The sequence below is a fragment of the Pinus tabuliformis genome, chromosome 1_1 (assembly GCF_031772625.1).
Source record: "Pinus tabuliformis cultivar Carrire ecotype Pingquan chromosome 1_1, CPIR1, whole genome shotgun sequence".
Lineage (NCBI taxonomy): Eukaryota > Viridiplantae > Streptophyta > Pinopsida > Pinales > Pinaceae > Pinus > Pinus tabuliformis.
In genome coordinates, this window is record NC_142297.1 from 700,507,017 (window position 1) to 700,522,052 (window position 15,036).

The 15,036-nt window shown below is 35.6% G+C and overlaps 1 long non-coding RNA gene across 1 annotated transcript; it reads left to right on the forward strand.

Annotated features, from left to right (window-relative positions):
• The first annotated feature begins 9,673 nt into the window (after positions 1 to 9,673).
• LOC149215432 (uncharacterized) lies at positions 9,674 to 10,114 on the forward strand. Its single transcript, XR_016250485.1, has 2 exons — positions 9,674 to 9,716; positions 9,830 to 10,114. It is a non-coding gene; the product is annotated as an uncharacterized LOC149215432 (long non-coding RNA).
• Positions 10,115 to 15,036: the final 4,922 nt, after the last annotated feature.

A 15,036-nucleotide genomic window follows, 5' to 3' on the forward strand; every position in this document is an offset into this window, starting at 1 on the left:
AACTTTCTACTGTTAGAAAAGCGAACACTTAGAAGCTATACTTTCTACTTTTAGAAAAGCGAACAGTAAGTCTTGAATTCTAAATTAGACAAATAATAAACAAAACGAGCATGGTACGCCACATATAAATTTTGCGACACACATGAAGGTGTGAAGAGAGATTTATAAATTCTGCGACACACAGGAAGGTGTGAAAATATATTCAGAAGAAGAGTAGGAGCAAGAGAAAGCATGGAAAATACTTGGGCTAAACTTGATTGGGATGTTCAACTTAGGGTGCTCAAAAGCCTTTCTCCCAAGGATTTGCTCACACTGCAATTTTCATGTAACTATTTTAAATCTCTGCTCTCGGATTTAGAGTTTGTGATTCAGTATGAAAAAAACCGCCCATCTCACACGCCCTTCTACCGCCAAACTAGACGCACGTTCTGGCAGTTTGGCGTTATCAACCATCTGTGGACGTTGACTGCTTACGGCGACGGGTTCTTGTGCTACCAGACTTTCCAACGGCCTTCAACAACTGAGAGGATATTTCTGGTGTTCAATCCTCTCTCTCACAACGATCGATGGATTCTGACGGCGCCGGACAATGACTGCAGCGGGGGAAGTCTCTCGGAGATTGCCGGAATCGCGTTCGATCAGAAAAACGGTGTACCCAAGCTCGTCCTGTGCCAGAAGTCGATTCCGTTCGATTTTCATTCTGAAAGAACCACTTATGTTTACAACTTCAAAGAGCTGACGTGGAAGAAAATACCAGAGTCGAGGGAAATTAGCAGTAAGCTAAAAATTGGCCCACCCTTAGATTGTAACGCTCAAATTGTGAATGGGCGTCTATTGTGTTGGGTGATGGATTGTGTGCAAACTTGGTGCATTCCATACATGGTGTACATTCCATACATGGTGCTGGTGTTTGACTTGGAAGAAGAGGCGTGGTTGGACCCAATCCCAGTGAACCACGAGTTGTCCGTTCCCGTGTGTATTGCAGAGCATGAAAATGAGGTGTGTCTGGTAGGCGGCCGCAGCACAAATGGGATGATGGAATTAAGGGTTTGGAAAATGGATAAGCTCCTCAAAATTTTCAGAGCAGAGGAATTCATTCCATCCCCACCTTCTAATTCGTTGTGGAAACGTCATGATCTGTTGGGAGGTCGGGGTGCTTTTATGTGGATCACACGCTTCCACAGCCAAGCAGACGAAGGGGACGTGGAGATACAGCGTGTATGGGTTTATGACATGTCACGTCGTTCTTGGGAAGATTTGGGCACCTTATCATTGGCAACTCAATATGACTTGGTGAGGGCTACACTCTAAAGATTTGTTTGTTTGGAACCCTGAGATTAAGTTGAATGCAGATTCTTGAAATATTGTAGATCCGATTAACACATGCAAAGTTAAGTAGATCTGATCCCATATCCAAGGTACCCGTTTTGAACCTACTCTTTTCAGGTTGCTGTATTCCTTCAATTCATAACTATTCATCTGTTTGGCACATCGCATGAGCACTGCAATTTAAATTTTATACTTAATATGCTCACGTATAAATGTTGCCTCATACAGTTAATGTTTGAACCAATATATAGGCGTAGTACTGGCTTCTAATGGGTTTCATTATTTCTTTTATGTTGTCTCTTTCTATCTGTACCTCGATTAGGTGACACACAATAGTGTGAAAAAATGTATGTTTGTATATATATAAAATGACTAACTTAGGATAGTTTTCTGATATGTTTATAGCAGTGCTATATCAACGGTCATCCTTAAGTGATTGCAGATTTTCAGAATATTTCGGGATCTATGATCCGATGGATATGGATGATGTTAAAAATTATTAGATGAAAAATTTAATGGCAGAGATGCCTCAACATAGCTTGCCAAGTAATCTAAAAATGATAATTAGTGGAACGTTCAGCGAACTTCGAGTGAGAAAGTTTTGATGAAGGAATCCATTCGTTGGTGCTTATGGAACTTCTAGTAACACACGCCAGTAGGGGAAGAACTACTTGCAACGATTCTGCTTGATAGGAATGCTTTGGGGGAATGCTTTGGCACAATGTGACTGACTCTAGTTATTCTATGGTCTCTCACATGTATGAATGGCTCAATTAATTCGCAGCCAAGCATGGCAGCTCGTCTTTTACTTTAAATGTTAAGTATGACTTTTTTAGATAGGTCAGGCATGTCCCATTTTTATGATTTTAGCCGAGTCAAGATGGGATTGTTTCCTATGGTTTATCTCAAAGTAAACCATAGTGGATTAGAAAAGAGTATTAAAAGTGTTATGAAGAATGTGGGAGGTGTTGAAAAGAGTGACGTGAATGTTAAAATCAGCGTAGATCCATCTTAACTCTAGATCTACCAAGCGTCAAGACGGATGAATTATCTTTTCACTCTAAAAGGGATTTGCACTTCAAGCGATTTGATCCCTCTCAACCCTTGGTAGATTTGGAGTTAAGATGGATCTATGCTAGTTTTATTACTGATGATTTGGTTGAGAAGAAATGAACAATCCACTCGCCCCCTTCGCCCCCCCTCCAAAAAAAAATCCAATTGAAACAACCTTCAAATTTGAAATTCATCAATAAACTCTTAAAATTTATAAAAACTTCTTTAAAATATAAATTTATATATTCAAAAAAACTTATAGTTAATACAATTATTAGAGACTCCAGCGAAAACTTTTTTAGTGTGTCCCATTTATATGCTCTTCCTAGAATTCTAAACATGATATTATAGTGAATTGCACTAACTTCATATTCTAAACAAGATATTATAGTGAATTACATTAACTTCATAACACTCTTTCTTTCTTCTAAAACCACTTAAAAATATAAAATGTGACACCAAGCACTCATTAGCAGCAAAAGCCTTAATGTGTGCCTCTTTGTGATGCTAGGTAGAGTAATGAGAGCATAATCTAGATTGTAAGTATTCTATGAATATTGATATGACCACCTATAGCTATCAATTAACCTAATAGACCTCTTCTTGGCAAATAAGAAGCGATTCTCAATTGAACTACACTTTTTCCTGTGAATTGGAATTTTAAGGAAGGGGTGCACTAAAGGAAAGAGCGCCAGCCAAAATAAAGGTGGACTAATAATGGAATGGAACAAAGCATAGAATAATAGGAAGGTACAAAGGAGCAAGATATATAAGTGCTAGTTGAGATTATGTATAGAAAATAAGGGAGGGAAGGGATACTTGAGTGAATTGAGGACAGGGCGGAGGAAATAGCTGTTCACCACTCTTAAGGAGATAAGAACAAGAAATATTCAAAGCTTTATCTAATTTTTCACTCCACCTTTTCATTAATTTTGTAACACACCCCCTTAGCACCCATAGACCTCATGAAAGGTGAAAGGAGGTATGTTACTATGATGACCCAACCTCCAAGGTATTGTTATGTAGATGGGGTCTAAAAAATTGATATTTTAAAAACTTTTCAAAACGCAAAACAAATAGCTCCATTGTGTTTGTCTCATCGAGACCTTTCCAATGATACAAAATTTTCCCTAATCAAACCTCTAGATTGAAAGTTGTGGCTAATTGAATATTGGGATATTAAACACTACCATGTCATCTTGAACTGCCATGTGGCCACTAGCTAGCTCACCATCCTACTCGTCTACACCTGGCATAGCCACGTCACCACCCAATGGCACCTACCTATCCCAAGTGACCTTGTCCATCCCTGAGGACCATATATATATATATATATATATATATATATATATATACACACACACTACCCCAATGGTCGATCAATGGTCCTTGTCCAATAGAGGAATCAATAGCTAAGGTTTAATTGTGGGATTCCTCCCATAACCATGCTGGTGATGCTAGCCTAGGTGACATCACACTTGCCATGTGGCCTCCTCTAAGAGTGCCCTATGGCACTCATTTTTGGCCTAGTTGGTCATTTCAAATGGTCAAATTCAAGTGTCATGTGTCACGCCATCATGGCACCACGTCACCCTTTGGTCCACATCATTACCATGCCTTATGTGGGCCCCACCATTGGCTCTAACCCCACACAATTTAAAAATTCCCTATTATAATTAATTCATAGTAATCCAACGGTCCTATGTACCTGGGGTATTCAACAGTTGTGATCAAAACATGGACACCCATCCATTCTTGACCTTGCAAAGGGTTTCATTATTATGATTCTTGCTCCAAGTTCCATGGTAGCCCATCAATGGCCCCAATGCTCTTTGTGATTCCGACAGTTTTGATTGAAGCATGCACTCCCCCCCTCCCCTTGCTCACCTGGTGAGGGGTTTTCCTCCATTAGATCTTCATTGTCTAATAAGCGAGAACCCTCCACCAATTATTCATTTTCGGGTCCACTTCTAGTTCTCACGCCTCCACTCCTTGACATGGTCATAGCGCAAAGGTCATATGGCTTAACAAGGGTTAATCCCTTTTCCTCCAGCGCTATAGAATTCCAACCCCATGCAATTATGTATATGTGTGTGTGTGTGTGTGTGTTTACATATATAAAATTAGAATTGGACCTCCGCCCGTAGCACTTAACCATAGTGATTGACAAATCATAACTAGATAATCACCATTTGAAATGACCAACTAAGCCAAAAATGAGTACCACAGGGCACTCTTGGAGGAGGCCACATGGCGGGTGTGACGTCACCTATGCTGACATCACGAGCATGGTTATGGTAGACATCCCACGATTAAATATTGGCAGTTCATTCCTTTGTTCAACAATCCTCGTCCAACAGTGGAATGAACTGCCAAGATTTAATTGTGGGATGTCTCCCATAACCATGCGCGTGATGTCAACATAGATGACATCACACCCTCCATGTGGCCTCCTCCAACAGTGCCCTGTGTCACACCATCATGTCACCACGTCACCCTCTAGTCCACATCATTACCATGATGGTTGTGGGCCCCATCATTGTCTCTAACCCCACACAATTTAGAACTTCCCTATTATAATTAATTCGGAGTAATCCAACAATCCTATGCACCTGTGGAATTTAACAGTTGTGATCAAAACACGAACCCCCCTCCCATTATTGACCTGGAAGGGGGGGTTCGTTATCACAATTCTTGGTCCAGGATCCATGGTATCCCATTAATGGCCCCAGTGCTCTCTACGATTCCAACAGTTGTGATTGAAACATAAACTCTCCCCCTCCCCTTGCTGGCTTGGTGAGGGGTTTTCCTCTATTGGATTTGCATTATACAATAAGCAATAACTCTCCACCATTAATTTATTTTAGGGCCCACTCCCAGTGTGCACGCCTACGCTCCTCGGACCTAGTCATAGAGTGAGGTTGTATGGATGATCGAGGTTTAAGCCCTTTTCTTCCAGAGCTATATAATTTTATCCCTGCGCAATTATGCATGTGTGTGTGTCTCTATATATATAAAATTAGAGTTGGGCCTCTGTCGTTAGTGCTTAACTATAGGGCTTGAACACATGGGCTATGACCTTGTCCGACCCCATATATATATATATGTGTGTGTGTGTGTGTGTGTGTGTGTGTGTGTGTGTGTGTGTGTGTGTGTGACATCAACCTAGGTGATGTCACACCCACCATGTGGCCTCCTCCAAGAGTGCCCTGTGGCACTCATTTTTGGCCTAGTTGGTCATTTAAAATGTTCAAATTTGGGTGCCATGTGTCACGCCATCATGGCACCACTTCACCCTCTGATCCACATCATTACCATGCTGGTTATGGGCTCCACCCTTGGCTCTAACCCCACACAATTTAGGAATTTCCTATTGTAATTAGTTCGGAGTAACCCAACAATCCTACGTACTAGGGGAATTCAATAGTTGTGATCAAAACATGGACCCCCCTCCCATTTTTGACCTGGAAGGGTGGGGTATGTTATCATAGTTCCTGCACTAGGTTTCATGGTAGCCCATCAATGGCCTTTGTTCTCTTCGTGATTCCAACAGTTGTGATTGAAATGTGCACTCCCCCCCCTCCCCTTGCTAACCTTTCCATAGGCTATCCTCTATTCGATCTTCATTACCGAATAAGAAAGAACCCTCTACCATTGATTCATTTTAGGGCAAACTCCTGGTTCTCATGCCCTCATTCCTCGGCCCTGGTCATAATGCCAGGTCATATAGATTAACGAGCGTTAAGCCTTTTTCTTCCAGAGCTATAGAATTCTAGCCCTGTACAATTATGTATGTGTGTGAATCTATGTGTATAAAATTAGAGTTGGGCCTCTTCCCTTAGTGCTTAACCATATGGGCTATGGCCCTATCCAACCCCGGGGACTATACACACACACACACACCACCCCAATAGTCGATCAACGTTTTGTGTCCAATGGAGGAATCAACTATGAATATTTAATTGTGGGACCCCTCCCATAACTGTGCCTGTGACTTTAGGTTAGGTGATGTCACACCCGCCATGTAGCCTCCTCCAAGTGTGCCCTGTTGCACTCATTTTTGGCCTAGTTGGCCATTTCAAATTGTTAAAGTTGGGTGCCATGTGTCACGCCATCATGGCATCACGTCAACCTCTGGTCCACATCATTAACATGTTGGTTGTGGACCCCATCATTGGCTTTAACCCCACATAATTTAGAAATTCCCTATTTTAATTATTTCAAAGTAATCCAACAGTCCTATGCACCTAAGGAATTCAATAATTGTGATAAAAAAGCGGACCCCCTCCCATTGTTTACCTAGCAGGGGGAGTTTGTTATCACTATTCCTACTCCAGGTTATATAGTATCCCATCAATGGCCATGATGCTCTCCATGATTCCAACGGTTGTGATTGAAGCGTGCACTCCCCCCTCCCCTTGTTGGCCTGACGGGGATTTTTCCTCTATTGGATCTTCATTTTTCAATAAGTAAGAACCATCTACCATTGATTCATTTTAGGGCCCACTCTCGGTGCTCACGCCTCTACTCCTCGACCCTAGTCATAGCATGAGGTCATATGGCTTAACGAGGGTTAAGCCCTTTTCCTCCATAACTATAGAATTCTATCCCAATGCAATTATGTATGTGTGTGTATAAAATTAGAGTTGGGCCTCCGCTCTTAGCACTTAACTATAGTGTGTGACCATATGGGCTATGGGCTTAAACCCCATCCTTCGACTCTCTTAATTGGTTTGTAGCTCAACCTTGGTCATCCTTCCAGAGCTCATACACATGATACCAAGGCCTAGTATCAATATATTCATGGCATATTCTGATAGTTATTTATATTCAAAGAGGGATTTAACCACCCTTTCAAACTCAGACCATTTATGCCATATACTAGCACATAACAGTCAGGAATTCATATGCCATTTAGAACAGGAAATTAACATAAAAAAAAAAAAAAAAATCAGTATTATTTACCATCATTCACCCATTATTTCATTAAAACATAAGTAAAGACTCACTAACACCTAATTTATTTTTTTTGAATTACAAGGAGTACATATTCATTTACCTATGTATATTGATATTATAGAATTCAACACACACATATATTGTCCAGTGACACCATAAGATTATTTTTCCTATATTCTTTGTAGCATTTTTTGTCACTTATATTCTAATTTGTCCAAAACATTAAAAAAGATATGTTTTCTAATTTCATCCATATAAGTTATGGGCCGGCCGGACTATTTTTTTTTTTTTCTTTAACTTACTCATATATATATACAACCTTCAATTTCTTTTTTTTTCTTAACTTACTCATATATATACAACCTTCAATTTCTGGATATTCAACTATGAAACATATACACATATATGTTATGTTGTTCCATCACCTTATAATATTTCAAGGCATTAATTGAATAAAGCATGTGGTTTAATATTATGATAGACGTGTTGTATGTCTTTATATAAAATATGGACCTTTGTCCATTTCATAATTGGTATTGAAAGCATGTGATACTAATCATTAGATATGATTGTAAACTCATGTTATACCTTTACACTATGTTATTCTCAATGATTTAATAGTTTTCCCATTATAAACGTCATGATTTCATTTGAAATGTTGCCACAATCTATTTTATTGTTTTATTATGATTTTGGCCATATAAAGGGCGTTGTTCCTCTCGTTATTTGTGAAAGTGGTATTAACTTATTACACTTATGTAATGTTTATGTCAAATTCCATATGGTAAATGTGACTTATGTAATGTTTATATCAAATTCCATATGGTAAATGTGAGGCTTATGGATAGTTCTACTCCTACAAGTGGAGCTTATCCTTGAAGCCATGTATGGTGTATCAATCTAACACATTAATGGTTAAAATTATATATTTTAACTCAGCAAAAAAAAATTGCATTAGGGTTTTTATGGTGATGATAATGACTTTGTTGAGTTTTTACTATGTCACATTCATTTCACCAGAGTCCTTTTCCGGTCATACCACTCTTTGGCTAAGATTTCAACGATATTTCTTACCAAGTGTTATGTGGTTTCCCTCTTTTCGATGTTATTTTTCACCATTTGTTCTTTAAGAACTATTGAATTCATGCTCTATCAAGTGGAACATGTTCCTCTGCAACAATTCAAAATTTGTGACAAAGGTATGCTCTATTTAAATTTTATTTATGACATTTGTGTTATGACTTCATGGCTAAATGTCATTGTTTAATTTGTGCATAACGCCTTCTCTTTTATTTTATGTTTGCAAAATAATAAGGGTTCTCTGCTACATAAAGGGTTTAGTTTCTAAATTCCAATTTCACTTATCCGTCGAGGTCTTCATTCAAGGAATTATCATGTAGGGGATTGTTTAGAATATTATATGCAGAGTCTCCATCCTTAGATTTTTCATGCTTCCGCATGTAGGTAAGCTTTTATTTTTCTCATTAAGTTCTTCATTTTCCAGGAGCTCACCCTTGTTACCTATTTAAAATTTCTATATCTTTTTCACAATATCATTGCTCTCTTTAAAGTTTTACTCTTGGTCTTTCTATTCAATTTATTTAATCGTCCGGATGTCATAGGTTTGGTCTTAGACTATTGCTATCTAGTAAAGGCCAAAGGTGTACAATATTCCTTATTTGAATAGTTGTATCAGTTTTGATATCAAAATATTAAGGGAAATTTGTCTTTTGTTATTGTTCCTATTTTAAGGTTAGTGTTGATGTATTATGTCTTCATACCTTTGATATATTCTTTTTTCTTACAGAAAGAGGGTCATTGTTGTTGTGCATTAGTTCTTTTCTTAGTCTGCTTATGTGTTAATACATATATCATTTTTGTTTCTCTTTACAACTATACCAATTCATTATCGCAAACCCTTAGTAGTTACTCTGGTTCTTTATTTTGAATTACTAATTACATATTTTGGGTTATTCCAACCATAACCCAATTGGGGTTCAGTCTCGCTTTCAAACCCTAAGGCTTTTAACTATACAACAATTCATTATTATTAAAATTGATGTTTCATTAATTTTCTATTTAAACATGTTGGTCTCTATAGCCATTTTATTATAGGTCATTTATCCATTTTTCTATAAGAGGATAGTAACAACAATGGATAGATATAGTTTAATTATTTGCTATTATTAATGTCCATCTGTAATAATTTATTATTCCTAGCATCCTTGGTGTTTTATATAGTATATTTTCTTCTTATTATTACACCCAAGCTTTAACTTATTTTAATCCTTCTTAATTAAAATATTATATTGACTATTTTAATTTCACTGTACAGCAAAACATGTATGCGAAAATTACAACCAAAGCTTATTTAGGTGACTTATCGTCCTCCATTAATTTTATAGTAATATTTTAGCACCTTTTGTGTCTTTCTTTAAGATCATTTATCAAAAGTTCCTAACACATACATGTGTTTATTTTTTTATAGGTATGATTTTCGCTCGTGAGGGAAGAATCTTACAAATGTATTCAAACTATATGTCCTTCTTGTTTACCGATTCATATCTCTATTTTAGCAAGTCGAGGTTTCCAACTCTTGATCCTATCTCCTATTTCGGCTAGATTTTCCTCTGCTCAAGGGCTAGAGTACCAAGTGATTTGGATTTTGGATTTTCTATCATAAATTTTTTATGCCTCTCATGCCATATACTATCCTTTGACGGTTTATTTTTGGATTTTAATGTTTTAAAAAGGCTATAAGCCTATTTCTTTATTGGATTGTTAAGTACCATAGAATAGACTTATTTTTGTCTGCATAAATATTATTTTTTTATACATTTTCTATAGCTACATAAGGCCTTTGAATTCTAAATTTCCATTTTAAAATTATTAAGTTTTTACTACCAGTTCTTTCTCAATTAAACTCGCATGTTCTTCATTTATAAATAAAAATTCTACTGGAAAATTTCAAAAGTTGTTATAGTTCTATTCCAATATAGTTTTCCCATATAACTCATATCTCTATTATTTTCAAGTCAAAAATCCCTATTCTAATAAGGTCCTTATATAAAATAACTTGTATACATAGTTATATTTTCAAGTCTTCTATATCAATTTTAGTCGGTATATGATATAAATTCTTCTAATTTTCATTTATGTATACATATATTAGTATTATTCATATACTCTTTTTACGTTGTAATTATGTTTGTATATATTCTAAAAAGCATCTCTGATATAGAGTTAATCTATCAGTTCTGGTATCTATAAATAATATATATCTAACCCAAATTTGTCTCGTAGTTAACATTTATTCTACCAACAGACTTATTGAATAAGTCTCTTCCTCTAACCAAAACAATAAGTATAGTAATTTAAACAATCAGAAATTTTTTTACAAGATAATCGATATTCCTTGAATCAGGGATTTTTCTATAGAAAAATATCAAAAAATTGTAATAGAATATTTATCTTCCATTTGTATTTGCATGCAAATCATAAATAGAATATGACAATGAAAACTTAATAAACCAAATAAAATATATAACCAGGTCCCACCCTCTTCATATAAAACAATTAAATATAAAGTTAGAGATATTGATTTGATATAAGTTTTTCTTTTCTGGGAAATTAATTGTTGGATATTTGGATCCTCCAAACCATGAAAATGTTACACAACCAATGCCCCCCCGAGCAGCTAGGTTTTCAATTCTTCTTTTTCCTATCTTCTGCTGCTTTCTTCTCCATAGTCTTTATTCTTTCTCAAAATAATCAGACAAAAGCTAGTAAAAACAACAAATATTACCTCATCTACCACTCTTCTTTGGTTAATAACTACCTCCACCTCACCAACAAGTGCCAGGTATTTATTTTCTCATAAATGATCTCTTGTTTCCCACTCTTGAGGACAACTTATTGTCTTCTAGGAAACAATTAATTGGCCAATATCATAATTCCTTAATTAAATATAATCACCTAGATTAGATGCCTAGGACTTCTTAATGGGTAATAACACTTCCTCAATAATTGCAACATTTATCTCTTTCAGCCATTTGTAATCAATAATTAATTTCCCATTCTTTTCACTATTCACAAAATAAAAACATATAATTACATCTGTACATCAGATATTATCATCATTAAATTTTGTTGGTAATTAAAGTGTTCATTTGTATTTTAATGTAATATACTTTAACCAGAAATAAGTGTATGCATATTTAATTACAAAATCATTAATCTAAGTGATATGATATCCTCCCCCACTTTAATTTGACACTGTCTTGGTGTCTAATCAACAACTTTTTCCAGAAATGATTTCCAATTTTTATCAAAACAAATATGGATATGTTTCTTTGAAAGCATCATCCAACTCCCAAGTTGCTTCTTCCAGGGTAAATTTTTTCCATTAAACCTTCAACTAAACGATATATCCATTCTGGAGTGTAACTACCCTTCAGTCTAGAATATATAGTGGTTCTACTATGAACTCTCCTTCTAGTTCCACTTGTACATCATGCTAACCAATAACATGAGAGTGGTCATATACATCCTTTTTTAACAAAGAAAGATGAAAAACATTATGAATTTTAATTTTGGCTAGTAGGGCTAGCTGATAAGCTACAGACCCAACCCTAGCTAACACCTCAAAAGGTCCACAATATCTAGGAGATAACATGGCACAACTACCAAGTTTGAGTGTGCTCTTCTTAGGCTTTATTTTTAAAGAAACATGATCTCCCACATTATACTCTTTCTGAGTTTTTTCAAGTTTGCATAACTTTTTTGACAGTCTTGGGATGTTTTCAAATCATGTTTAACCTACTTGAATACTTATTCCATTTTTTGGGCCTAATACCAATCTGTCTTCAAGATTATCCCCGGTTAGGGGTACCTTGCATCTTATTTCACACATGACTTCAAAAGGCCTCATTTTAAGGAGGCTTGTTATCCATTGTTATAAGAAAACTCTGTTAAGTGCAGATAATCCTCCCATTTATTTTGTTTGCCTTTGACATACATCCTTAACATATCCTCCAATATTTGACTGGTCCTCTTTATTTGACCATCATTTTGAGGATGATAGGATGTACTAAAGTTTAACTTTGTTCCCATGTTTTCAAACAACCACTTTTAAATTTTGGATGTGAATTTTGCATCCCTATCTAAAATTACAGCTTTAGGTATCCCATGAAGCCTAAAAATTTCCCTCATGAATATTTTTGCAATTTTTATGGCCTTAAAAGTGGATTTGACCATGATAAATGTGTTGTTTTACTAAGTTTGTCAACCATTAACATAATGGAGTCATGCTATTTTCTATTCTTTGGCAGTCTAGTGAACTTGTCTCCCCATTTCCATTCTAGAATGGGTAGGGTTTGCAACAATCCAACCGGGTATTGATGAGATGCCTTAACTTGCTAGCACTAAAGACATCTAGCTACATATTCTGCTATCTCATTTTCATATTTGGCTAATAAAAATCCCTTCTTAATATAGTGATCATCTTTTTATAGCTAGGATGTCTAACTTTTGGTATTTTGTGCAGCTCATCTAAGATGAAATGTTTCAAATTTATGTCATCGGGTACATAAATTCTACCCTTAAATAGTAATATAACTTGGTTTTCTATTGAAAAATAATTTCTCTACTTCTCCAATTTTTCAATTTTCAACACTTTTCCTTTGATTTTCAAATATTCCAAATCATTATTAATTTGCAACTACTTTGACTTGTTCTACTAGGTTTATTGACCAAATGATTGTTGATGTAGCACAAACCTGATTAAGTTTCTTGCTTAAGGCATCAACTATTATGTTTTATTTTCCCTTGATATGTGCAAACTCAAAATCATATTCACTAATAAATGCTAACCATCTTGCTTGTCTGGCATTTAGATTTGTTGTATCAAATAGATATTTGAGACCAACATTGTTTGACCTTAACTAATATTTTCTCCCTATCAGGTAATGTCTCCACATTTTGAATGCATGAATGATGGCTACTAATTCTAGATCACGAGTAGCATAATTTTTCTCATGTTCTTTCAACTTTCTAGGCTCATAACAAATAACATGACCATCCTGCATTAAGACCCCCCAGGCATTCCTTACATGCATTTGCACATACCACGAAATCCTTGTTGGGATCAACTGATTTTAAAATTGATGTTGTGGTCAAAAGTTGTTTTATCTTTCAAAGCTATCTTGCCACTTTTTACTCCACTCAAACTTAATCCCTTTCTTCTATAAGAATTAATTAGATATGCAAGTTTGGAAAATCCTTTTATAAATCTCTTATAGTAGCCTGTGATGCCCATAAAAGATTTGGATTCTTTTAAATTCTTGGGTGTTGGCCACTCCATTATTGATTTTATCTTTTCTATATCAACTACAATTCCTTCTTCTAATATTACATGTCCTAGATAATGAATTTGTTTATGGTAAAATGAATACTTGCTTAATTGGGCATATAGTTCATTATCTCTTAGAGTTTGATGAATCATCTACAAGTGTTGGTCATGGTCTTCTTTACTCTTCAAGTATACTATAACATCATCTATAAATACAATAATAAAATTATCCATAAATGGTCTTAATGCATTGTTCATAAGACACATGAATGTATCTAGTGCATTAGTAAGCCCAAATGGAAGTACTAAGAATTCATAATGCCCACAACATGTGCGAAATGTTGTCTTGTGAATGTCCTCATCCGTAATTCTTATTTGATGAAACCTTGACCTTAGATCAATTTGGGAGAAAATAGAAGCCCCTCTAACTTGATCAAATAAGTCATCTATTATGGGCAAAGGATATTTATTTTTGATAGTCATCTTATTTCGGTGTGTGTGATCTATACACAATCTCAATGTACCATATTTATTTTTTACAAGAAGAACTAGTGCTCCCCAAGGAGACACACTTGGCTTTATATAATTTTTGTCCAATAGTTCCTGTAATTGAATTTTCAACTCCATTAACATAGGGATACTCATTTTGTAGGGAGTATTACAATGGAGCGCCTCCATGTATAAGATCAATGGTAAAATCAATATCCCTCCTTGGAGGAAGTATTAGTCTTTCTTATGGAAAAACATTTGTATACTATTCTAATATAGGATATTCTTCTAATGTAGTTGTTGTTTATCATCATAAAATTCTTGTAATTAGAAAGTGAATAATTGGCACCCTTTTCTAGCATACTTTTTCATTTGCATTGTATATATTTGTGTAATAGAAATCTTCCTTGGAATTCCTTAAACCATGTAAACTTCTTCTTTATCATTAATACATGTAAAGGACTTTTCTAAGCAATTTAGTATCATTCTATGTGATTCTAACCAATCCATACCTATGAGGATATCATAATATCCCAAAGGTATAAGACCCAGATTGAGGGTGGCATGCATTCCATTCAGATTTATTATGCATTTTTTTCTTATTTCAGCCACCTTTCTTTTAGTTCTTGTGGCCAACTGCACTAACCAAGGCTTATGTTGTTTTCCTTTTTGTAATATCCCGTTTCAGAGATATTCTCCAAAACCCCAGTAACTCCAACCAAATACGTACAAATGATATAATAACCGAGAAGCTCAAAATGATAAAAATAACAGTGGTGCAATATATAATAATATAAACGTGAAATATAAGCAGATACTCAAGAAATGCAGAGAGAAATGTTAAGCCATTTTATTAT